The 25489-nt window shown below is 49.8% G+C and overlaps 1 protein-coding gene across 6 annotated transcripts in view; it reads right to left on the bottom strand.

Moving 5' to 3' along the window:
• The window catches only part of SYNDIG1L (synapse differentiation inducing 1 like), a 71207-nt gene that overhangs the window by 32078 nt on the left and 13640 nt on the right, over positions 1-25489 (bottom strand). The window contains exons 1-2 of one of the 6 annotated variants that reach the window (XM_045012640.1): positions 14229-14434; positions 13976-14109 (exon numbers count right to left, since the gene is read on the bottom strand). The exons of 1 other annotated variant lie outside the window; for it this stretch is intronic. The gene's annotated coding sequence lies outside the window, so the exon portion shown is untranslated. Of the gene's footprint in view, positions 1-8570; positions 8680-13975; positions 14435-25489 lie in introns of those variants that run through there. 4 more of the 6 variants (XM_045012639.1, XM_045012638.1, XM_045012643.1 and 1 more) reach the window with 4 other exon arrangements.

Genomic DNA, 25489 nt, shown 5'->3' with positions numbered 1-25489 from the left:
GGAAGGAAAGACGTAGGGCTGAACAGCAGAATTTCACGAAAGAGACAAACTCGGTCCTTCTGTGCCAGTGCTAAGGGATGAGGAGGCCCAGCGCTGGTATGGGTCTCACTGGGACAGACAGTGTGCTCTCTGCTCCAGTGGGACAGAGCTGCTTCAGTCCATCTGGGAATCCTGGAGCCAGAGTTCGGCTGTTTATTTTTGTGGGATGGAAAAGCTGAGCTTCTCCTTTATGGGGGATTTCTTTCTTAAGGCACAGCGTTTGTATAGAATAAAAACTGAAGGGCCTGATTCAGATCTCCCTCAGAGTTCCACCAGGGTAAAACCATGTGAGTTCAACGGGGTTAATCCTGATCTACACCAGCATGAAGTGAGATCGGAGCCAAGCCTCAACAGCCTACTCCCATAAGCCCTATCCACTCTCACCCTGCACGCCAAAGAGCTCATACAGCTCCCCAACCCCTTCCTTGCTCTCCCCACAACTCCTCTACTCCCCCCAAACAGCTCCCCGGGCCTCTCCCAATCCCCCTAAACTGCTTCCCTACTGCTCCCCTCACACTCGCAAACTGCATTCCTGCTATGACCACAACCCACTCAAACCTCCTCAAGCCTCACCCATACTATGCGCCGGCATCCCCAAACAGGTTCCATGCTGCACTCTAACCTTTCCCCTGTCATGACCCCAGCAGCACTAGGTCACTGCCCTGCCATACAGCTGTGCCATCAACAGCCCCAAGTGTTCCAGTGCCATTACCCCAAGTCTTCTCCTCAAATCCTCACAGTGCTCCCATGCCACATTCCTGGCCCCCCAAAACCACTCCATCCCTACATGGTTTCGATAGCATGATCCCCCTCCCCCACGGAAGCCATCTCCCCACTGCTATACCCAAACATGCTCAAGAATATCCAGTTATCACTGGCAGTGCTCACATACATTTAGGAAAGGCTATTAAACCTCATGTTGGGTGCTTCAGCCGATCTCCAGCTGTTAGAGATCAGTGTGAGAGCTAACATGGGTGGGGGGGGAGGGCAGATTTTATCCCACAGGTGCCTACTTCAGGGTTCTTACACCTTCCTCTGAAGCATCTGGTACTGGCTGCTGTCAGAGACAGGATACTGGGCCTTAGCTCTGATCCAGTCTGGCAATTCCTATGTTCAAAGCATCCCAGTGTCATGCTGCATCCCCACAGTGATTCTATGCCACCCCCAAAGCCAAACTGCCCTGATCCCACATCTCCATTAGGCCTCTCTGCCCAATGCCATGGCCCTAGCCAGGCTAAAGCTGTGATTTCTCAGCAGGATTTTTCTTTCCTGTAAATGCTCAGAGGTGGGTCTGGCCTAACCTCTACCACCACATGATTTCTGCTTCCCACGTACTCCACGAGCGGCTGGCAGGTTATTTCAAATGTATAGACATTTCTGATGGCCTAGCTCCCAGGTGCTACCAGAGTTCTGACTGGGAGAATGAGAGAGAGAGAGAGAAAGATTCTTTTCTGCTCACACTTTGGAGGCTTGTTTCTGGCTATGCTGCAATTAGCCACCCACGGTTGGGTCATGCCAGCTGACTCGGGCTCGTGGTGCTGAGGCTAAGGGACTGTATAACTGCAGTGTAGACGTTCAGGCTCTAGGACTCTCAAACCTCGCAGGGTCCTAGAGTTCAGGCCCAGAGTTGCTACTAATAACAATGCAACACCCCTATATAGAATGGTTCCCCGTGGCCAGATCCCATCCAGCACCAGGCAGCGTCGGTAGTTGATTCTTAAGAGCAAAGCTCAGATGGGCTCAAAGCAAAACCCTACATACAGACACCCCTGGATCTGGGGGAAATTTGTAATCCAAACCTGGATCCAAATTCAGAATTGGTAGCAGGCCTCCAACCTGTAGCTGGCTGAACCAAAATGCAGAGTAACAATAAAACAAGGAGAAGGTGATGGGACTCTCCTTTTGCAACTCTAGGAGCAATGAGGTTTGGTGGCAAATGCATTAGCTAGGTGAAAATCCTAGATAAGGATCCTGACTACAGGTCACCAGGAGCAGCTAGAATCTATGGGCACAGTTTCAGCTGGCACATGGCCGGAGACAGGGTGCTCACACTCCTGTTGTTTGCCTTGGTTATCAAGCCACTTGCAGCAAGGTTCAGGCAACATGTGCTGATTAAAGGTAAACAAAGAGGGCCTGTAAGGGACAAAGCCTTGTTATATTAGAACAACCCGTTGGCTTATATGGCAAGGCCTCGGGAAGAGCTCTCACAAACCTTTCCCAGTCTAGAGAAGTTTAAAGGACTCTGGGGTTCAACAGTAAATCACCATAAAAGCGAGCTCTTACTGTATGTCTCAGCAAAACCCCACTGCCCAAATCACCGGAGAGCCCCAAAGAAAAGGTCGCCAGCCAGATGAAATACCTTGATATACAGCTTGCTAATTCCCTTCCAACCAGTTTGAATGTACATTATGATAAGCTGCTGAAACACACGCCAAAAAGGACTAAAGGATGGACGGATGGGTAATCAAAACAGCAATATTACCAAAGTATAATCATCTCTGCCACAGCAGCCCCATCAAAATCCCCACAAGCTGCTTTCGTCAATTCAATGGAGCCACTCTTCTGCCCTTCATATGGGCCACACACAATCACCGGATTAAAATGCAGGCACTGTAATTACCCAGACAGGGTGGGGGATTAGCCCTCCCAAACTTCTACAAATACTACTTAGCAGCAGAGCTGCAGCTCTGTGTCCCCTGCTTTGACGATGATAAAGTGACATTAGCATCCTGAATCAAAGTCTCTGACCCAGGATGTCTCTTTGCTAGCTTACCACCATGACTATCTGATAACTTTTATGAATGCAGGTCAGGGTGCAGCTTTAAGAGAAGAGGGGAAAAGCACATGGAAACTCGTGGTCCAGTCTCTCACATGGCTACATGCAGAAGGACTGGATGACCTAATAAAAGTCAGGAGGAAAAAAAAAAAGGAACCACATACAGTACAGAAACATTTTTCATGCAAGGAACAGAAAAGGAATTCAGAAAGGATTGAAGCAATAATGTGCAAAGTCTCTTGCTCTGCTGAGCCTCACTGTGGATATTTATACGTCTAATGGGATGAATGAAATGGGCCCATTAGAAAAAAAAAGTGTAGGAATAAGTGGTCCCCTGATCTCAGTTTGAGTGGCAAGGAGACCTCTGGCAAGGACGCGTGCAGTTAGAGGAAATGAATCTCATTACATTATATACCAGTGGTTTTCAAATTGCGGGTCACAACCCAGTACTGGGTTACAGAATGTAAGGCACTGGGTCACAGTGGCTCTGGTCAGCACTGACGACCGGGCCGTTAAAAGTCCGGTCAGTGGTGCTGCCCCGCTAAGGCAGGCTAATCCCTACCTGTTCTGACACCGCACTGCGCCCCGGAAGTAGCCAGCAGCAGGTCCGGCTCCTAGGCGGGGGGGCCCCCATAAGCTCCGCAAGCTGTCCCTGCCCCGAGCACTGGCACTCCCACTGGCATGTCTCTGGACCTAGGAGCCAGACCTGCTGCTGGCCACTTCCGGGGCACAGCGCGGTCCATGGTGCCAAGACAGGCAGGAAGCCTGCCTTAGTACCCCCACTGCGCCACTGACCAGGAGCTGCCAGAGGTAAGCCTGCACCCCAACCCCGCACCCCAATCCCCTACCCCAGCCCTCTCCAAACCCAGAGCCCCTTCCTGAACCCCAACCCCCTGCCCCAGCCCTGAGCCCCCCCAAACCCAGAGCCCCCTCCTGCACCCCAAATCCCTCATCCCCAGCCCTACCCCACAGCCCTGACCCCCTCCCCCAGCCCAGAGCCCCCCCAAACCCAGAGCCCCCTGCACCCCAAACCCACCCAGCCCTACCTGCAGCCCTCACCCTGACACCCCAACCATCTGCCCCAGCCCTGAGCCCCCCCACACACACACTCCAAACCCCTCACCCCCAGCTCCACTGGGTTGCGGGCATCAATTTTCTTCAACTGGGTTGCCAGAAAAAAAATAAATCTGAAAACCACTGTTCTACCAGATGATATCACATTGTAGACATTAGAGCACTCAAACAATGCTTCTGTTTAAAAACAAACGTACTATGGACAAACTATATGAGTAAAAGGTCATGCTTTTGTTCTGGAGTTACTCTGCATTGGGAGGAGCTGGTAAATGATGTGTCAGACATTAGAAGCACCACTGCCACTATGTCCTGTGCTTTGAATTCTTCATCTAACAACAAACACAGAAACTAATAAATATGCCAGAACAAATTTGTTAACATTGCATTATTGGCAGCCAAAAACCCGATCACTTTAAATGGGAAACCTGAACTCCCAGCAAGCAGTAACAAGCGGTTATTTCAGGTCAAGGGTTTAGTGCCCATAAGAAAATACACTTATGGGACTCTGCTGCAGGATGTCCTCAAGGCCGCTGATCAAGCTAGGAAAGAAAAAAAGATAAAAAGGAAAAGGAATGACATCAGACTCAAGAGGATAGGAAATTCTTTTGAGAAAAAGCATGAACACCTCTAAACTCCAGACTCAGGCAGCTGTATTAAGCTGAGCCCAGACCACATCAGAAAGGGCCTGATTTGCAAAAGAGCTCAGCATCTACTTAGGCATCAAAATAAGTGGCCAGATTTCATGTATCTATTTATTATAGATTGGGTGGAGGAATGTTGGAGATAAAGTCAATATTTGAAGCTGATTAAAAAAAGCCATCAGGTTAGTCAAGTGCAGAGAAGACTGTAGGAAACATCAGAGGAACTAATTACAGTTAATTGAGCAGTATGGTGAGAGATGGAATTCAGTGTGCAGGGCCGGTGCAACCTACTAGGCGACCGCCTGGCGGCATTTTCTTCGGCGGCGACTGCGGCGGCCGGATCTTCGGCCGCCCTGGTCACCACCGGCATTTAGGCAGAGGGAGCTGGCACAGGGAGGGCCACCTGCAGCAAGTAAGGGGGGAGGCAGCATGCAGGGGAACTCCCCACCCCAGCTCACCCCTGCTCCGCCTCCTCCCCGAGCACGCCGTCACTGCTTCTCTTCTCCCGCCTCCCAGGCTTGCGGCGCCAATCAGCTTAGGCGCCGCAAGCCTGGGAGGCGGAGAAGTGAAGCAGCGACAGCGTGCTCGGGGAGGAGGCGGAGCAGGGGTGAGCTGGGGCGGGTAGCTGCCGCACGGCTCCCCGGGATGGGGGGGGAGGAGGAGCTGCCATGGTGGGGGGCACCTCAGGGTGTGGGGGGGAGCTACTGCAGGGCTCGGGGAGCGGGTGGAGCAGAGGTGAGCTGGGGTTGGGAGCTGCCGCATGGCTCCCCGGGGTGTGGGGGAGCTGCCGCAGGAGGGGTGCCTCAGGGCGGAGGGGGGCAGGGAGCTGCTGCAAGGCTCGGGGACGGGGGAGGGTGCAAGGTGAAAGTTTCGCCTAAGGCACGAAACATCCTTGCACCGGCCCTGTCAGTGTGGACAAATGCAAGGTGATGCACACTGGGAGGAATAATCTGAACTATTTGTATATTCCAGTGAATTCTAGACTAACTGTAATCGTTCAGGGGGAAAAAGACTTGTGTGTCATTGTGGAGAATACAGTGAAACTGATCTGTTTAATGCACAGGAATGGCCAAAAGTGCAAACATGGTACTAGATTGTACTGAGAAATGGATAGAGAATAGCAACAAAAATATGACATTTCCATTCTTATGGAGGCATCAGTAATGATTCCAGAGGTAGAGGGGGTTGAGTTGAGTTTTGCACTTAGAGCAGGGATTCAACCCGTTATGTATGAAAAATTCATGTATCCCCCTTCGAATTACACTATGAACTCTGAGTACAGAATGACATTCCTGACCATTTACAGAGTCATTTTGTTAGTTTAGGAATTAAACTATGGGTTCTCTAAGACATGTAGTACCCAGTGTCAGAATTTATTTTGCCCCCAATATTCTCAACAACATAGACTGCTCAAACTTTAACTGTAGTTAAAACTCACTAAAATCTTGTACATATGCTATATTTGAATATTTCTCTTTGGGGATTAATGGTCATTTCACCCAATTATTCCTCATAATGAAAAATGTCTCCTCCTGCAGAGGCTGAAGGATACAACATTTTGCTATAGAGAATTCCATAAAGAACTGCCTCCTTTCAAAATATGCCCCTATCTCCCATTGTTCTATGGAACTGACGCCACAGCAGCCATTTTGAGAAGGCTCTCATTGTCCATGAGATTAAGTGTCTCTGCCACCACACAGCATAGGGAGCCACAGTCTTCCTGAGGGCCACCGGGGCTTCAGTCCCATCAAGAACAATGGGAGATGAAGGCCATTTTGAAAGAGAGCAAGTCTTTGTGGCAGATAAATGTTCAATTATGAAAAATAACAGCACACAAAGACCATCGATCTTTCAAAGGCCACCCATTAGACCAGATCTAGATAGGAGGGGATTGGCTGAAACCGACCCATCTCAATGGAGGATCCAGAAAGACAATGAGAATCCCAAGGACTGAACAACTGACTCATGGGAAACTCTGGCAGGCAGAGCATGTGAACTCAGCACAAGTCTGCAGGAGGAAGACAATGGACCAAAAGATGAAAGGATGCTGGGATGAGAGCTGGCCTTTGGGAGAGCCATAAGAGCACTCATCTGGGACTAACAGAGAGAGATGGAGCCAAAATGGATTCTATGGCAGCTTGTCTGGGTAGAGCTGGGAGATTGGCCAGTCTGAACTGTCTTCACTTTTGCTTCTCTATGCTAATCAACGACTTCTAGATGCTGTATTCCGGTTCACTAACATACCCTATTCTGTTTTGAAAAGGCTGCCTGGTGTCATTGCAAATACTTGCTGAGGTGCAAGTCTTTGAACAGGAGTCTGTCTCAGTTGGACTAGCTGAACAGAACTCATGGTGTGAAACACAAGTGCTGGAGCCCAGAAGCTCAGTCTTGGAGATGTTGAGGTCTCATAGCCTACCCTGAAGGATAGTGGGACCACTTGGGAACCTGGCACACTGAATGGATTCCTCCAAGGGACTGTTTAAAAGCTGGGGCACAGGAAAAATCCTGTGGATCCTTGACAAGGAGAAAATAGGGACCTTACAGGATGGAAGTGGAAAATGGTGTGTGCACATATGGGTATGTGCACATGAATAGGCACACAGGAAAAGTAGGGAAGTGCCAGTAGTCGTGGGAATGTTAGAGTGGGTGTGTGCACGTAGGGAGTGCAAAAGACAAGGGGGATTTGGAGGCCAAGAGGGAAGGGGAAACCGCAGTCTACACACTGGCTGTTTTGCATTGCTCTAGCACAAGGGTAGGCAACCTATGGCACGCGTACCGAAGGCCAGGGGCGGCTCTACAAATTTGGCCGCCCCAAGCAGTCATGCCCGGGAGGCGCCCCCGAGCCGCGGGAGCAGCGGACCTCCCGCGGGCATGACTGCGGAGGGTCCGCTGGTCACGCGGCTCGGCTGGACCTCCTGCCGCCGGCCGAGCATCCCCTCCGCAGTCATGCCTGCGGCAGGTCCGCTGCTCCCGGGGCTCCGGTGGACCTCCCGCAGGCATGACTGCGGCAGGTCCGCCGGCCCAGCCTGCCGCCCCCCCGGGAAAGGGCCGCCCCAGGCGGGTGCTTGCCCCGCTGGGCTCTGGAGCCGGCCCTGCCGAAGGCGGCATGCGAGCTGATTTTCAGTGGCACTCACACTGCCCCGGGTCCTGGCCACCGGTCCGGGGGGCTCTGGATTTTAATTTAATTTTAAATGAAGCTTCTTAAACATTTTAAAAACCTTATTTACTTTACATACAACAATAGTTTAGTTATATATTATAGGCCTACAGAAAGAGACCTTCTAAAAACGTTAAAATGTATTACTGGCACGTGAAACCCTAAATTCAAGTGAATAAATGAAGACTCGGCACATCACTTCTGAAAGGTTGCCAACCCCTGCTCTAGCAGAACAAAGCAGCAGTAAACCCATTCTAACTGGCCTGTATTCTCTGGGCTGCTTTCTGCTGTTCCAAAGTAGGGTAAAGCAGCCAGAATGCACAAAAAATATATAATTAGAGAAAAAAGTGTAGTGACTCCATGAAAGGGAAAAACCTGGAAAACAAAACTAAACCCAAATATGATTTAAAAAATCAGTTTGTTCTAATCTGGCTCCATAAACACTAACATGCCTTATCATAATCACGTGGCATTTCCATGACGTCTCTGCAGGGTAGAGTTGAAATTTCTGCTGAAGGAGAAACTTAAATTATGAAGAACAACTAGGGAAAATGACCATTAAATAAAAATATGTATTTCAATGTACCCTATGCAGAGGATTGCAGTGAGCTTTAATTCAATGAGAAGCTGGAAGAGCCTATAGCAGGGAGAGTCAAGATTGGTTGGATGTCCTCATTGTGCATTTCCGTACCTTAACATGTTTGGATTTCTTTTAAGTTTAACCCTAACTGTGAATTTCCTGGGTTTAACACGTCTGGGGGTGGGATAATTACAACAGCCCTTTAACATATTTGACCCTAAATTACAGATAGAGTGAAGGTGGAGAGTAGCTATTTTAAATGTCATTTTTGTCTGGGACTATAAATCAATGGTATGCCCTCACCTGGAATAACCTGTTCACTTCTGATGCCCCAAGAAAGGCAATGAAAGTGATGGAGGGCCCTGATCCAACACCCGCACAGTCAGTGCCGTTGACTTCGATTTGCGCTGATTGGCCCCTAGAGATCTGGAAAGTAGGAAGAAATTAACAATGTAAAGACTACTGTGTTTGGAGAGCAGATGACTAAGAGGAAGCTTCTGCCTACCTGAGCCGGCTTTGAACTAGTGACCTGCATCCTTTCAATTCCCTAAGTGATCTGTTCTGCAGTATTTCTGTTCCTTAATAATTTGTGCAGCTCTTTTCTGTGTTCCCTCCGGTTTGTTGGTATTTTCCTGGCCATGAGGTGCTCCAGGACACCATGGCCTAACCTGCACTATCGAGTGGGATAGTTCTTCACACTGATAAAGGCACTCCCCTCCCCTGGGGCTGTGCTCTCCCACTGGTGCCACTGCTCTGTGTCCAGCTCCTTGTGTGCACAAATTTGTCTGACCCCAGCTGAGACTGGGACAACCTGCAGCTGCCCTCACCTACCTGAAAGCAGGTTCCCCCGCTGTCTAATAGCTGAATAAATCTCCTTTAGAGTCTGAGAGACAGAGCCCTGGGGAGCTCCTAACTCAAGCTATTGGCAGGAGGCAAGTCTCTGGAAATGAAGCTTTACAACATTGCTGAAGCCTGAGATGAAAGACAAGCAGCAGGATGAGGAATAAGATATCAAGAGGCAGCTGCATGAGCTCCACAGGGATCTTACTCATTTCAGCTCGGTGACTTCACAGCGGACAGCAAGGGCAACGGGGGCTACATGGGTGCTCCTAGAGCCTGCATTCTGCCCCACAAAGTCCCCATCTTGCCAAGGGGTGCATGTTTCACCTTTGGACCTCCTGGACACCCGTACAAAGCCCTTTGTGTTTTAGCTAGGAAGGGTGTGCGTTCTTCTTCTGGCTTTGAAATAATCGTACCCCGGAGGAGAGCAAGGGCCCAAGATAGTCACTCCCGCATGTCTGGTGCCTGCCCAGTTCTCAGCCTCGATTTGACATCCAGCCTTGCCACAGATAAAACTCAGACCAGGTTCTCAACACAAACCCCCGTAGCCAGTGACTTCTAACTTTCAAAACTGGAAACATCTTGTGCCTCGTGTCAGACCCCAGGGGAATGTTTTGGGGAAAGTTTAGGCAAATTCAGCTCAGCAAGCATGAATAGGAGCCCCCCCCACACACACACACATTTTAAGCATTATTATTCTCTTGAATAACTAGAAAAAGGCTGAACTGTCGCGTCTGAGCCACATGAGTCATCTCAGGGAGGCAAGCGATCTGGGCAGTATTTGGGTTTGAAGTAACAGTAATTAGCATTGGATGACGACTCATGGCACATGTGCTGCTCATTGTTTTCCATTCAGCACAGAATTCTGGGACCCTGTGACTATGTGGAAGTTGGTATCTTGGTCCTGGCTTGACAAAGTCCCTGGGGGCAAGACCCATCTCAAATCTGTTCTGTTCAGCACCAAGCACATTAGCAGCACTCAACCAATAATAATCCTCATTGGCAGATAGGAGGGAATGCAGAAAAGAGCCACACAAACCCTCAGATGATCAGACAATGAATTCAAATGACATGGGCTCTGAGGCTGCCTTCCCCATACTGTGCCTTTTAGAGGGACAAAAACTATAAACTGAGGCCAGACACCCGTAGAGAGGCTATTCTTCCAGCACCCAACCCACAAGTGTCAAACCACACGCATTTTCCTGACTCTGAAATCCCATTCTCAATCTCTTCTGACAAGATCGCAGTCCCCATCCCTGATCCTTTATGGAAAGACCTTGGATTCCCTTCCAATGAATCCCTCCAACATAGGGTGACCAGATGTCCTGATTTTATAGGGACAGTCCCAATTTTTGAGGCTTTTTCCTTATATAGGCACCTATTACCCTCCACCCCCGTCCCGATTTTTCACACTTGCTATCTGGTCACCCTACTCCAACACCAGAGTCCAAGACCAAAAGGACCACTGTGACCATATAGCCTGACTTCCTATGTAACGCAGGCCAGAGAACTTCCCCAAAGTGATTTCAAGAGCATACCCTTTCAAAAAGATCCAATCTTAATTTAAAATTTGTCAGTGATAGAGAATCCACTACAACCCTCGGTAAATTGTAAACCTCTTAGAGTTTCCCCAACAAGTCTTCAGATACCCTCAGTTCCACCACAATAAGCTTACGACCCGAGTCCAATTTCCCCACCCCTCAAGCCTATGACCTCTGTGCCATGCTCACTCTGGTGGCCTGTGACCCATCAGGCCTTTCTGGTTTCCCCACACACGTTCCACTGTACTCAGCCTGGTGGATATCCAGTGAATCAAAGTTATCCTGAGTTCTCTCTCCCTGTGAAGGAGGTTGGGAGAGCAGAAGAAATAGACAGAAAGGGAGGAAGGGAAGAGAGAAAGAAAACAGAAGGCAAAAGAGGGAAAGGCAAGCTACAAGGAGGAAAAAGTCAGGGAGAGAGGAAAAGACTAGATTTGTAGCTTCCCGCTGGGATAGCATTGATTTTCCCTGTTATAGATCGAGTCCCTGCAGCTCATAGCTTGCACCTCTCAAACCATTCACCAAGCTCTTCCCTATCTCTTCCCCACCCCAAGGCCTGGCTACCATCTCTGTGTGCCAGGATTCAGTCAAAGATTAAACAACCCAGATCTGTATCCTGTACTTAGATCAACCGCACCAGCTATAACATGGGTAAGTATGTAGAATTTTATTTAGTCTCCTGCTTTCCTTCAGGTTTTCAAAAGGAGCCTGTCTTGGATGGTTTAGACACAACAAATCCTGCATCTTGGCAGGGGGTTGGACTGTGATTCTCTGATTCTAAGTACAACATTACCCTGGATGTGAGCCACAGCAATTACTTTGAGAGTGACAAAATCAGGGCAACTGAGTTCAGTCAGCTTTTTCTGCTATCACTTTCGGTCACTTAGGGGGCTGGAACACAAAGAGCTCAGTGCTCCAGGCACTGACTGCTAACCCCACTCCAAGGACATGGCACTCAGATTAGATAGAAGGGGGATGAAAAGTAGTGGGATGGGAATAACTGTTGGGGAACAACCAGTGTGGGAAAAGGCTGGGGGATCCCAGGGAAAGGGTGGAGGGAGGTTCAGCCACTCTCTGGCTCACGTAACTGAGACACACTGAGGTGCCAGGGGGCCAGATGTGCAGTTTCAGGCTGAGGGAGAAATGACTATTTCCCCTCAGGGAGGTTAATATTCTGTAGCTAAGCTCTGTGGCAGCTTAACAGTGCTGTCCAGAGGACTCCTGTAGGCTGCGGAGTGAGCGATTTCACCTGTCCTTGAGCATTTTCCCTCTGTTTCTGTACCACCGGTACCGAAACTTCACTGCAAGCAAAGACAACTGGGTTTAGAGCCTTCTTTAGTGAGTTGCTGTTTGGCACCCTCAGGAGAGGGAACCACGAACAAGATACCAGTCAGGGCGCAAGGTCATGGGCACAGAGAAGGCTGCAGTCTCTCCACAGGCAGTGCCTCAAGGGCTCGTCAAGGCCATTTTGAACTTAAGGAACAACGCGAAGGGCCCAGTCCTGCTCTTCATTAAGTCCCCCGTGAGGGGCTCCAGCCCTGAGCCATGTGGGGGAGGATGCTGTGGAGAGTGAAACAGTGCTGGCTGGACTCGTGGCACTACTGAGCGCCTGCAAGCACAGGGCAGGAGACTCACCATGCCCACCCAGCTCTCTCACAGGCTCAGGGCACTGCAATCTCTGGCGCTCGTGCCTTGCAAAGGCCGGTAACATGGTGAGTGTGCTCTGGGTGCTACTGTCAGATGATTCTGTTAGTTATAAACCACATTGCTTCAAAACAGGACTAAGGCGCTTGGCCTCAGTGAGGAAAATGGAGCCGGCAAGGAATTCACTGGAGTTACTGTATCAAGGACAGGAAGGAAAAGAAGCATCTGGAAAATGTCTGTGGTGAAGACACTTTCCTCCTCTTTGAATAACTCAAAAGCCAGCCAAGCCAATTTTTAATCAAACTTTACAAGACACACCATCTTTGGCCTAAGAACAAGCAGGAGAAAATGCAGCCCAAAGGGTAATCTTTCCAAAAGAGATAAGCCACTGGAAATAGAGGCTTATAATTGAAGTGCCACCTCTACAGTAACTGTAGCACATTGAGAACAGCACCACTCTCTGCTAAGGACCAAGTACTGTTGCCAATAGCACTGATGTTCTGCATGAAATCCATAGCGGAAATCTGGTTGCTCACTTCAACTGCTGACATACCTTGAGAGGGTTGGATTAACAGAAGAATTCTTACAAGACTGGAGACAAGATCCCCTGGGGACAAACTGATAAAAATACAATAGCTACAGGCCACACTAGGGAACGAGGGTCATATAAGGACACAACACGGATTCAGGTTTCTCTATAACCCCCAGGATAACAATAGAGCTAGACAGATGCCAATAATATCATCTGCAATCCTGTGGTACCATGCTTCCTTCACACCAACTCAGAAATTCCTTTCTAAGCAGAGGCTATTGTTGGGGGATTAAGGAGAGCCAGCCAGTGAGTTTGTTTTCCTTTAGATATTCAGCTGCAACAGCAAGCCATGCATGAAGTCTATTCAGCTGTTTGAACTTTCAGCCCATTTTTGTGGCTATGGATTTTAGCTATATCAATAGCTGGCTCAACCTCAGAATAAAAATCATTTGCAAACAGGGAAGTATTTCAGTTCTCCAAAATGCAAGTGTGCAGGGCAAAAGGTAATAGTTTGGATGGACTATGCCAGAATCAAAGAGATTATTTTGGAGCCATCTGAGAAGATGCAAACTGGAAAGTACTTTCTTTAAAAAAGATTTAAAAAAAATGCTTTACAATCCCATCTAGATCTCCTTAACCCATGGATGCATTTCTAATGTTCCCATCACTACAGAACCCAGGCATCAAATCCATCATTACAAACAGCATCACTTTTTTCCTGAAACCACCTAACCTGCCCTGAGCTTATTTTAAACATCTAGGGAGAGATGGGCCTCTTGCAATCTGCTCGGACTAAGAGGCAGTAACTGCTTAGCCAGTCACAACTCAGCCCCTGCTTCCCACTGGGCAAAATAAACTGCACCATGCCTTTTTCCCAGAGTAGCTTACTTCCCCCAATGCCAAGGCTCCACCTATTCCCCATCCTTGCCTGCCTATGCCTGGCCCAACCCATCTGCATGGGAAGGTGAGTAGCAGCACCACGGAGGCTGCCTTTCCCACCACAATGTGGCCCACAGTGCAGCTAGCCCCCTCACTCCACTGCCAGAGTGCATAGGCCAGCTCACAACTGAGCCCTTGTGTTATTTAAAAAACACAGAGGGCTCAATTTTAAAAAACAGACCCCTGATGTAGGCACTAAGATAGGGTGAACTTACCACCAGAGTCAACCCCTGGCTTCAGAGCATGACACTGCTGGGGTCCTTCTCCTCTAGCAACCCTTATTTCTGCTGTGCTGGTTCTGCTAAAGTCTGCATCTTCCATGCCGTAGTCCTCCAGCCAGTTCAGTCATCTTTCAGGGTAACAAAAGTCCAACTGAACAAAACATCTAAACACACCACATTTCCAGCCCTCTTGGGCTCTTATTCAGCCTGCCTTCTGGGCTCTCAGCTCTTGTCCCATCAGGGTTACCTTAAAGTCCTTCCAGGTCAGTTGTAGAGAGCTGATCCCTGGATGCCTTCCCTGTTGTCCTTCTCTCAATCAACGATTCACTGAAGTTTGCTGCTCTCCACCCCTATTCCCCCAAGGCTCATCTTTGCTTCTTTTAGCTGAGAGCTCTCCTGGGACCTTCTCCCTGGAGGTTCTTTTCTTCCTGACAGGATTCCCATGGCTTCACCTCCCCCTGGACAGCAGCAACTTCTTCCAGGGCCCTCCCTGCTTCTTTTACAGGCCCTATCTCAGGGTCTTCCACAGGAACCTAACCTGCTCCCTGCAGGGTCACTCCCACAGCTGCCTCCTCATGTTTTCTCTCAGGCCTTTTTATTTTTTTTAAATGAGGCCCAGATGTTGTTCTCCATGCTGATCCCATTAGTCCTGCTCCCTCAGGCTGGGATGCAGTTAATTATGGCACAGGTGAGTCTAACCTGTTTCCCTTAAAGGGCAGTTACCTTGTGACTCCCACACGCATGGGGTCATGACAGGCTTTCATGATCACCCAGGTTCAAAAACTATATTGGCATGACAAGTACAGCCAAAGTTAGAATACAGGAGCCAGATTTTCAAAGGTATTTCGGTGCCTAAAAATGCAGATAAATGCCTGGTGGAATTTTCAAAAGCAGATTGATTTCAATGGGAGTTAGGCACCTAATCTGCTTAGGTGTTTTTGAAAATATCACTAGGGACCTAGCTGCATCTTTAGGTGCCTAAATACCTTTGTAAATCTGGCCCAAGACCTCTAATGACCATCATCCCTCTAGTCCAGTGGTTCCTAAACTTTTCAGGGTCATGCCTCCTCGCCCCAGAGCTAGGGCAGGAAGTGGGGGGGGTCGAAGGGGGATGCTGACAGGGTTAAGGGGGGCCAAGGCTGGGGCCACAGCTGGGGATGAGGTCGAGGCTGAGAGTGGAACCCTGGGCACAGGGCCAGCAGCCGGGGCCAAGGCCGGGAGTGGAGCTGGATGCCATTCCCTACCAGCTCCTCCATGGGGGCTTGCCTGGGTCTCAGCCACGTCTCCCTGAACGTTCCTCTGTGCCCTCCCCTAGGAGGTACATCCCACAGTTTGGGGAACCTCTGTTCTAATCTGAACTCCTTTTATTTCTGCTGTATCCTTTTTGAGAGAGGGATACCAAAGCTGAACCCAGTATTCCAGGTGAGTATCTGTGCACACACATGGGAAATGTATGTTTTCCTCATGGTGGAGCACTTTCTTAAATGGACAGCAGGATTTAGCCTCAAAAGGAAAGTGATGACAAAGCAATATACTAGGAGGTCCAGGATCAAGTATTCAGCCTAACCTCACATCCACCTTCATTATCAGTTCAGATAAGGAATAAACAGGCTTTAATCACTGGGAATGTACCAGAATGTAAAGCAGAATTGCTCACTGCCCCATCACTGAAATGAGTTCACAGAATCACAGTGGCTAGAGAGGAAACAGTCCTTAAGTCACCCAGTCCTTCACCCTGGAGTCAATACAGGATCTTAATACAGGAATTCACCTCCCCTCAAAGCCAGTCCATGGGTTGTTTGTAGGCTGCCCAAGTGTAGCTGCTCAGATAAATTCATCAGCAGACCGGGAGGCAGAAAGTGCTACTGTTGCTACAAAAAAAGTCAAAGAAATCCCAGTCAAGGAGCCTCCATTGGGGAGGTACAGCTCTGGGGTGCAGGATAAAGGACAACCATGCAATTCTGTGAATTGTCACAACTGGTGCCCAGTGGCTGGTCTAAACTGTGACTCCTGTATGCTCAGGAATTAGTTTTGTCTAAACAACTGTAACCCTTCTGCCAAGTGAAGTTGGCAGCAACAATGGACAGGTTCAATATCTAGGGGTTCCTCTTTACGATACAAAATAGAACCGACTCAGCCCCCGCAGTAATCTGGGAAAACTTAATACCACCCCGGGCATCTCTAAGAGGCAATACTTCCTACCTCGCAAGCACTGAATCTGTGTTTAACGAAAGAGAACAAGGAAAAAGGGGACCCAACATTAATTTGGGAGAACACCACAGCTGTGATTCAAAAGCACATGAGCATAAGCAAACACCCATCCCACTGTGCATTGGACAGTGCCCTTTGCCTGCTTCTCACCTTGTGGTGTGAAAGTCTGACAAATAAATGTCCCTTAACACACCACGCCCCACTCTCTCTGCTGCGCCCTGCTCACAGTTGGCTGTCCTTGGTTAGCGAAGACCTAGCATTCAACGGTGCATTCACAGCAGTTCATCTCCCACCCTGGGGGAAGTGGGGGTGACGGGTTGTTGATCAGTGCCTCTACTGCTGCTACCACTGCAGCCGGCTCACAGCTGCCCCTGTCTCTCTGCTGATATCTGCCATCAGGGCCGTCCTTAGGGAGGTGCAAGGCCCAGGACATAGGCGCCAAGTTTCTAATGTGCCGGGGGGTGCTCCCCCCAGGCCCTGCTCCTACTCCACCCCTTCTCTCAATGCTCCACCACCTCTTCCCCGCCCAGTTCTGCCCCCTTCCCCTGAGCACACTGTGCCCTTGCTCCTCTCTCCTCCCTCCCAGCGCCTCCTGACGCTGCAAAACATCTGATCAGCAGCAGGTAGTAGGTGCTGAGAGGGAGGGGGAGGTGTTGATCGGTGGGGCCTGCCGGTGGGCAGGAGGCGCTGAGGGGGAAAGGCAGGTTCTGGTAGGGGGCTCTTCCTCACACCCTGCTGCTCACCTTCCCATTCGCCTCCTCACTCCGCTTGCCTGTCTGCCTCACCTCACTGCCTGCCTCCTCACGATTTTATCAAAGCGCTGGGCCTGTGGCAGTCGCTCCAATTCACTGTACCCCAGGAACGGCTCTGGCTGCCATTATCTGTCACAGCTGGCTGCCACCACCCACTGAACATCATGTTCTGAAGTTCTACCACTTAACCTAGCTCTGAGTGATTTCAGCTCTCAGTGACATCAGCAGGTGGTGGAGAACCTCGCTGCCAATGCAGTTTCTGTATTTTCTTTTGCTGCAACATTATCCCCACACAAGGTCTAAGGCTGAGCCCCTAGACCTGCTCAGCAGTGAGAACAGCACCAGGAACCACTACCCAGAAATAAAGACTCTTAATTGAATCTAATTAGCTCAACATTTAAACACTGGAAAGGAGCAGGTCAAATGATCTCTAGAACTCTTTCAACAGCATCTCCCCCTCCTCCCCAGCTAAAAACAGTTGACCCAACCACTGTCATCTTAATTGGGATTTGGCACCCCTCCATCTGCTTAGCAAGTGAGGTTCAGTTTAGGGTAACCCCATCAGTCAGGGGATGCTAAGCACAGTTCTGCTACCCTTTGCTCATAAAAATAAGGATAACAACACTTCATTACCCCCGCATTCAAATACTAGAGTGATTTGTAACCCAAAACCATCCCAAATTGGTCATTTTGGCAAAGCAACTCCATCATGCTGCGCTCCAAGGCAGAGTAGGTATATCTGTGCAAATATGGTTTGCTCCTGAAGTCTTTTCCCTCAGTGCATCACTACATGTCAGGGGAGAGCTCATTCAGACCCTACTTACACAAAGAGAGTGTGTAATGTACTGGCTAGTCTGCCTGGGTCACAACAGACCCTTGCTGGACAGGACGCTAGACCTGCTCAAGTGCCTGAAGTCATACAGCCTTCTACTGACTGTGACCCATGGAAGGTATAAGCCCTACTACTACAGCAGCTACTGAGGATTCACTTTTAGCTCAAGCAACAGGGGAATGCCTATCTTTGGGGCAGAAGATCCTGTGCTCTGTTCCTGCTGATGCCAGTGAGGATTGCAGAACCTACAGTGTGTCCCAGTATGCGGTACGGGCTCAACACTTGAGACTTGCTACTGGCCACAGAGGATGGACTAGGAAGTGATCAAACAGGACTTTCCGAGCTCTAATCTCTAAGATTCCCTTATCATTTGCCATGTTGTGGTAACAGAAAGCTACAGATGCTCCCACTGGTGCAGGCGTATGAGGGTGCAAACTGCTCCACAGGCTCCCGATTATTGACAGGAGCTGGGAAATGCACCGTTTACCACACAGGGCTTTGGACATGCTTTTTAGGTGTTTGCAAGGACGCTGTCAGCCCCAGGCACCATGACAACAAGGTACCAAAGTGTTTTATGTTTTCCCAGTTGTGCAGTTTGCACAGGCTTTGCCCTGATTTACAGCATCTTGTCATGACCTTGGAAGAGCAACACATGCCCACCTGGCCATGAGGTTCAATTATTGTCATTCCCTCTCAGCAGGACTTCTCCATCGCTCCTTGCAGCACGTTCAGAAAGCAGCAGCCTGTTCACTCGCTGGTTTGAGCTACATTGATCATCTTGTCTTCATGTCAGCTGCCAATAAATCAGTGGATTGACTATCCTGGCCCTGACATCCCTTAAAGCCCTTTGAAGTGCAGGCTATGGATATATTAGAGACCTGCTCCTTCAGCCTCTTCCTGGCAGGAATCCTCTTCCAAAAATATCTGTCAAGCCTCCACTCGCATCTCATCCGGATCATTCCTAAAGACGCACTCCTGCCGCAGCGCCTACCAAAAAGCAGCTGAGTCTGTGTTTTACAGTAAAAAGAAAGATGGAACTACCAGGATTAATCTAAGAAGCACAGTTGGCGTTCATTTATATGCAGTAGCACCCAGATTGTGCTAGGCATTATCCACAGCTATACTGAGCCTACACTCTGAAAGAGGAGGGATATATGAAGGGAAGGAAGAAAAACACATACAATTTTTAACAGATACACATCAGCTATCCCCAACTGCCATTCTGAGCAGCGAGGTGGCCTGTGTGTTGTAGACATTGCAGCAGAGGTGGGTCTGCAGGTGAACTAGAAGAAGGAGGAGGTAGTGGTCTGTCACCTCATGGCAGGCATCTGATGAGGTGAAAACACAAAGCCAGCTGTGGAGGAGGCAGACAAATAGGTGATCAAAGCTGGCATGGTTGGCAGATCGGAGGGGGTGGAGATATGCAGTAAGAGACTAGCAGGGAATGAGGGAAGGACAAAGTTTAGAAGGATCTTGAAGGTAAGGAGAAGAAGCTCAACCCTGATGCAAGGGGGAGCCAGTGGAGGGATTAATAAAGGTGGCACAAAGGTCGGAGTTGCAAGCAAGGAAGATGATCTTAGCATCTGCATTTTGAATGGACTAAAGTGGGGACAATGTGATTGTCAGGAAGGCCGGAGAGAAGGTTACAATAATCAAGGCAGGAGATGCTGAGGTCCTGGACAAGCATTTGGATTGTTTGCACAGAGAGGAAAGCCTCGTCTTAGAGATGCTCTGGAGAAAGGAGTGTCAAGTTTTGGACACAGCCTGGATGGATGGGGCAATTGAAGATGACCATGTTTCAGGCCTGGATTACAGAGAGGATGCTGGTGCTCTATCCACAGTGACAGAGAAAGGAGGAAGGGGAAAGGAGTTAGGCGGAAAGACATGGAGCCCAGTTTTGCCCCATTAAGCTGAGGTGACCATGAGGCAACCAGAGGAGATGTCAGAAAGGCAGTGAGAGACAGAGGATTAAGGTAAATCTGTGGTTCATCAGTACAAAGAAGATTGGTAAAGTTGTGTGAGCAGATGAGATTGCCCAGAAAGAGTATGGAGGGAGCCCCACAGAGAGTGGAAGAGGGTAGAAAGAAGACAACTACCGGTATATTTCCATAGCCTATGACACTCCCAGCTCCTCACATTCCTGGGATAGTCCATATTCCCCTTGTCTGTCGAGTTTGCCAGTTAAGTCCTGATCCTGCAAGTTGTTCGGTAAGTGCAGACCAGTGCACTTGTCCAGAGCCCCACTGACTTCCTACCTGCATGGTGCAGCTTGCAGGATTGGGGCCTTTTACTGTATGTTCTTCAGGGCAGGGACTGGTTTTGTGAGAGAAGCACCTGGCATACTGATGGGTGCCTGTATACAATTCACCACCTCAGAGCAAGACCCAGCATTGCAGCACTCTGCCTCAGTTTCCCCTCAACAATCTTCAGCCTACTCCAGACGTAGCGGTAACTGGCTGCAGTGACTTGGCCCTTCAGCTAAACTATTACCACAAGTCCACCCTCTCAAGGGAATCCAAACCTAAACCAAACAAAACATGAACTCTGTCCCAGGCCAGTCCCAAAGTGGGCCCAGCCCTTCTTCCTACGGGGTCTGTCTTCTCTCCTTCAACTTCAAGCACCCTCCTCCCACTCGCTGCCTTCCCAGGCTCTTTTCCATCTCTCCCCTCAGCCTGTCCAGCTCCTTTGGGTTATTCCCTGCTCTGTTCCAAGCAACCATTCCAAGGCCTTTCTGCCTGGAGCCTTCCACAGGCCTCTGCCTGCCTTTTGCTCTCCTATGGCTCCTCACTGCTGGGCTTCCTTCCTCTTAAGATTGTAGCTCTGCAGATAAGAGCTTTGGAGGTGGAGGGCAGTTGTCCATGACAGCCCTGTAGGCTGGGTCTGAGAAGGACCTGAGCCATTTCAGGGCATTGCCCTTCACCCCTGCAGCTTCTTGTAATCCTCAATTTGTAATGAAAGGGGAGATGGGCTAAAGCAATTTTTTTACTTTCATAACTGCCACAGCCAGCCCAGAGGTGCCGGGGCTATGAACTGCCAACCTAGAGATGCTGGGGCTCAGCCCTGGCACAAGTTAAGCACAGGCAGAGTATTTGGTGATCATTGGTATTAAGCAGGAAGAGGTTAATTTAATAGGGCTGACTAGCCCAAGACCCAGGGATGCCCAGAGGATTCAGGGGGCCTGGGGTCTTCGGCAGCAGGGGGCCCCTGCTTTGGCAGTAATTCGACAGCAGGGGGTCCTTCCACCCCGGGGCGGAAGGACCCTCCACCGCCGAAGACCCAGAGTGGAAGAAGCTCCGGGGGCCCCCAGAACGAGTGAAAGACCCCACTCCAGGGACTCTGAAAAAACTCTCATGGGGGCCCCTGTGGGGCCCGGGGCAAATTGCCCCACTTGACCCCCCCCCCCACCGGTGGCCCTGCCAAGACCTCCTACCCCTTAAAGGGGCAGGCCAGCCTGTTACAGTACCATGAAATAATAGAGGAGGACAACACCTGATCTCAGTGCTCAGACTCCATTACTATGTAGGGACCCCACTATCAGCAGTTAGATTCTGCATTTGCTGTGGGAAGCTCTGGTGGTCAGAACCTTCTCCCCACAGAAATGTGTCTTTTCCTCTCTCCCAGTGCATAAAAGATGCCTTCAAACGTCTTTGTCCCACCTGTGTTTTTAATTTCATCGTTGTCTATTTTTTAGTTATCATCCCCCTTCCCATGCACAGCCCATTTTTGCCCCTCTTCCCATTGCCAATCCCCTGCATTTAGGTCACTGGGGTTCTGTGACGATGATTTGTGTCCAGGACAACCGACGGGAGGGGGGGAGAAGGGGGGCGCAAAGGGGGCAATTGCTCGGGGACCTGGGCAATTTAAAAGGGCCCAGTGGCCCCCGGCCATCGCCACCGGCAGCGCAGCGGGGCTAAGTCAGGCTTCCTGCCTGCCCTCACTCCATGCTGCTCCCTGAAGCAGCTGTCCCGTCCCTGAGGCCCCTGGGGAGATCTCTGCGTGCTGCCCCCGCCCTGAGTGCTGACTTCACAGCTCCCATCGGCCATGAACTGAGGCCAATGGGAGCTGCAGGGGCAGTGCTTGTGTTCAGCGGCATGCGGATACCCCCTGAGACCCCCACCTAGGAGTTGCTGCTAGAGGGGTGTGCCAGTTGCTTTTGGGAGCTGCCTGAGGTAAGCACCGACCCCCTGACCTTCTCTTGCACCCCAACCCCCTGCTCCAGCCTAGAGCCCACACCCCACACCCAAGCTCCCTCCCAGATCCCACACCTCCTCCCACACCCAAGCTCCCTCCTAGAGCCCAACCCCACAACCAAGCTCCCTCTCAGAGCCCACATCCCACTCCCACACCCCGAGCCCAACCCCACACCCAAACTCCCTCTCAGAGCCCAACCTCACACTCAAACTCCCTCCCAGAGCCCGACCCTGCATCCCCTCCCACACCCAAGCTCTCTCCCAGAGCCCACACCCCCTCCTGCATCCAAACTACCTCCCAGAGCCCAACCCCACACCCAAACTACGTCCCAGAGTCTGCACCCCGCACCTCCTCCTATACCCACCCCTCCTGCCCCTGCCTGGTGAAAGTGAGTGAGGGTAGGGGAGAGGGAGCAATGGAGGGAGGGGGATGGAGTGAGCGTGGTCTCAGGGAAGGGGTGAGGCAAGGGTCTTCAGGTTTGTGCTATTAGACAGTTGGTAGCCCTACTGGGCAGGCATGTGAAAGCCCTGGCCATGCCAGAAGAGCCCACCCAGCAGTGTAACCAGCAGCTCATTGGGCACCAGCCAGCACAGGTCCAGCACAGCCCAAATGTCAGATGGACTGTATCCATGCAGGGGGTCTGTTCTGTTGACTGTTCTGCCCGGGGTCCCAGAATTGCTGTTGGTGGGCCTGTTTGTAGCAGATTATGTTTATACCTGTTGCAGGGCTGTAACCCCCCCAAATGTCTTCAAGATAGGGTGAAATCCTGGCTCCACTGAAACTGATGGCAAATTTCCTGTTAATTGCACTAGGGCCAGGATTTCACTACAAATGAATGTTACCTTTGAATTAATGATACTAAAATGGATATTCCAGGGGTCAGCAACCTTTTAGAAGTAGTGTGCCAAGTCTTCATTTATCCACTCTAACTAAAGGTTTCATGTGCCAGTAATACATTTTAACCTTTTTAGAAGGTCTCTTTCTAGAAGTCTAATAATATATAACTAAACTATTGTTGTATGTAAAGTAAATAAGGTTTCAAAATGTTGAAGATGCTTTATTTAAAAGTAAATTAAAATGCAGAGCCCCCCAGACTGGTGGCCAGGACCCAGGCACTGTGAGTGCCACTGAAAAAAAATCAGCTTGCGTGCCACCTTCAGCACCTGTGCCATAGATTGCCTACCCCTGGGATATTCATTAATATTCTATTTAATCTTGGCTCATAGGGGAGCAAGTTCTCAAATGTGGGAAAGGTTTCACATCGTACCCATGGGACAGGCCATGCTCAGGAAAAATGCCTCCATTTCAGCTGCTGAGGAATGTTATCAATTTGAGTCCAAGTCTCAGACACCCACAATTGAGTCGAATTGCGTGGTGCAGCAACCCAGTGCTGGGGGAATCCAGACACTGCTCACTAGGACCTGATCCTGCACCCATTGAAGTCAATGGCAAAGCTCCCATCGACTTCACAGGTACAGGACCAGTGCCCTAAAGCTATGGGGCTAGTATTCAACAGACCAGACCAACTCCTCTATATTCTGTGTTCCCATGGGCCCAGTGTCCCATGCAAACATTAGGATCCATGGCATAAGCTCCACTTGCAAAGGTGCAAGCTCCAGGCTGTAGGGAGAGATGCACTTAGCATAAGCTTTCCATTTACTCCCAACACCTACAGCGAAGAGGAGGAGGAGGAAGCACTTATATCCCTGTCCTTTGGAATAACAGGACTGTAGGGGGTGGGTGGAATCATTGATTAAGGTGAGCAGTGCAGACATTTGCTCCCAAGCAGCACAGTGTCAGTTTCAGTGTATGCGTAAATAGCAATTAAAAACCCTGTGGCTGGCCCATGCCAGCTGACTCAGGCTCCCAGGGCTCAGGCTGTGGGGCTGTTTAATTGCAGTGTAGACATCCAGGCTTAGGCTAGGACATGGGCTCTAGGACCCTGCAAGGTGGGAGAGTCCCAGAGTTCAGGCTGCTGCCCCAGCCAGAACGTCTACACTGCAATTAAACAACCCCACAGCCCGAGCCCATGAGCCTGAGTCAGCTGGCATGGGCCAGCCGTGGGTTTTTAATTGCAGTGTAGATGTACCCTCAGTGACCAGTGAGGCCCTGAGTGGGATCATCATCAAATCCTCCTGCAGGTGATGAAGGAATTAGCTTCATGTTTGAGAGAGATTTTAAATCTCTCTTCTCCTACCAACTGTCCCAACAAGATATTCCAGGCAATACAGCTAAATCTATTCTTTTGTATTGATTGTGTTTAGAACAGGCTGCCTGAGGCAGCATGAGCTCAGGATGGGAACTTCTCACATGTATATCAATTGAAATAAATAAAATAACCTCCTGGGCTTCCGTTTCTGCTAATGAGGAAGGGCCTTAGCAGGCCCTGAGTAGTGGCTGTGCCCTCCCTGCTGCGCAATTTCATCCTAAACTCTGTACAAGCTGGGAATGGAGAGATTTGCTATATCCACTGTTGCAAGGTCCCCATGGCAACCAGCCACTGGACAGAGGCTGCTTGCAATTCTGCACAAAGCTGCAGCTTCAATCAGACACCAGCTTTGCTTCTCCAGTTTTATGGCCTCTTGTCTCATGCTTTGCCTCGTTGAAAATTAAATTTATGAGCAGAGCTGTGAACTTTACCACATCACTAATTTTACTGCTGCCCTTGTCTAACCATTTTGTGCTGTTCATTATCAAGAGACTAAAAGGAAGAAGGATGAGGCTGGAGAGAAACAGATGCTGGAGCTGCCAAGAGGCTTCCAGCTGCAAGGGTTTGGTGAGGATAACTACACAATCCTGCCATAAGGAGGGAGGGAGGGAGAATGGGCAAGATGCCCCAGCAGAAGCCAGTAAGATTGTTCATACTTGCTGTGTGGCTATCTAGGTACCTGCCTGGCCACCATTACTGTCATATCCAACACCTGCCAAGCATTTAAAAACAGAAATAACCTTACTCTCTCTTTATTCTTTCTCAGCCCATACAAGAAAAAGCTGGCTGGTTCACAGGGTTTGGGGTTGTTTAAGTGAGGGAATGTTGGGTGCTTTATGTGCAGAAGTTATCAAGGGAAAGATATGCTAAGGAGTTGAATTCTACTTTGTATTCTGAATGCGGCCAAGTCCATGCTTGGTCTTGTCTCTTGTGGTAGTTGGTTCCATAGTCTGGACACAAATCCTGTGAGCCTCCCTCATTGGTTGCCCATTTCATTGTTCTGCTGGGCCAGAGCTGTCACTGGAGGTCCTGGTTCCAGAGGGAGAGGTGATTGATCTCTCAGGGACTTAAGGCTAATTCCATCAGGGGGTTAAATAGCAGGACAGAAACTTCAAACTGGACTAAATCCGATGCCAGTGCAGGGCACAGCCTGGGGTGATGTGCTCCTGGAGACCTACCTAAGCAGATAGCCCTAGCTGGTACCAAATGCAGCAGCCTATGCCACGGTCTCTTGGTTCATTTGTGGATCTCATGAGTTGCAGTAACTAAGCCGAGAGATCACGAATGCATGGATCCCCATGGTCAGGTCTCTG

Source organism: Mauremys mutica, chromosome 4 (assembly GCF_020497125.1).
Source record: "Mauremys mutica isolate MM-2020 ecotype Southern chromosome 4, ASM2049712v1, whole genome shotgun sequence".
NCBI lineage: Eukaryota > Metazoa > Chordata > Testudines > Geoemydidae > Mauremys > Mauremys mutica.
Note: the sequence above shows the minus strand (reverse complement) of the source record. Positions and strands in the feature narration are given on the sequence as shown.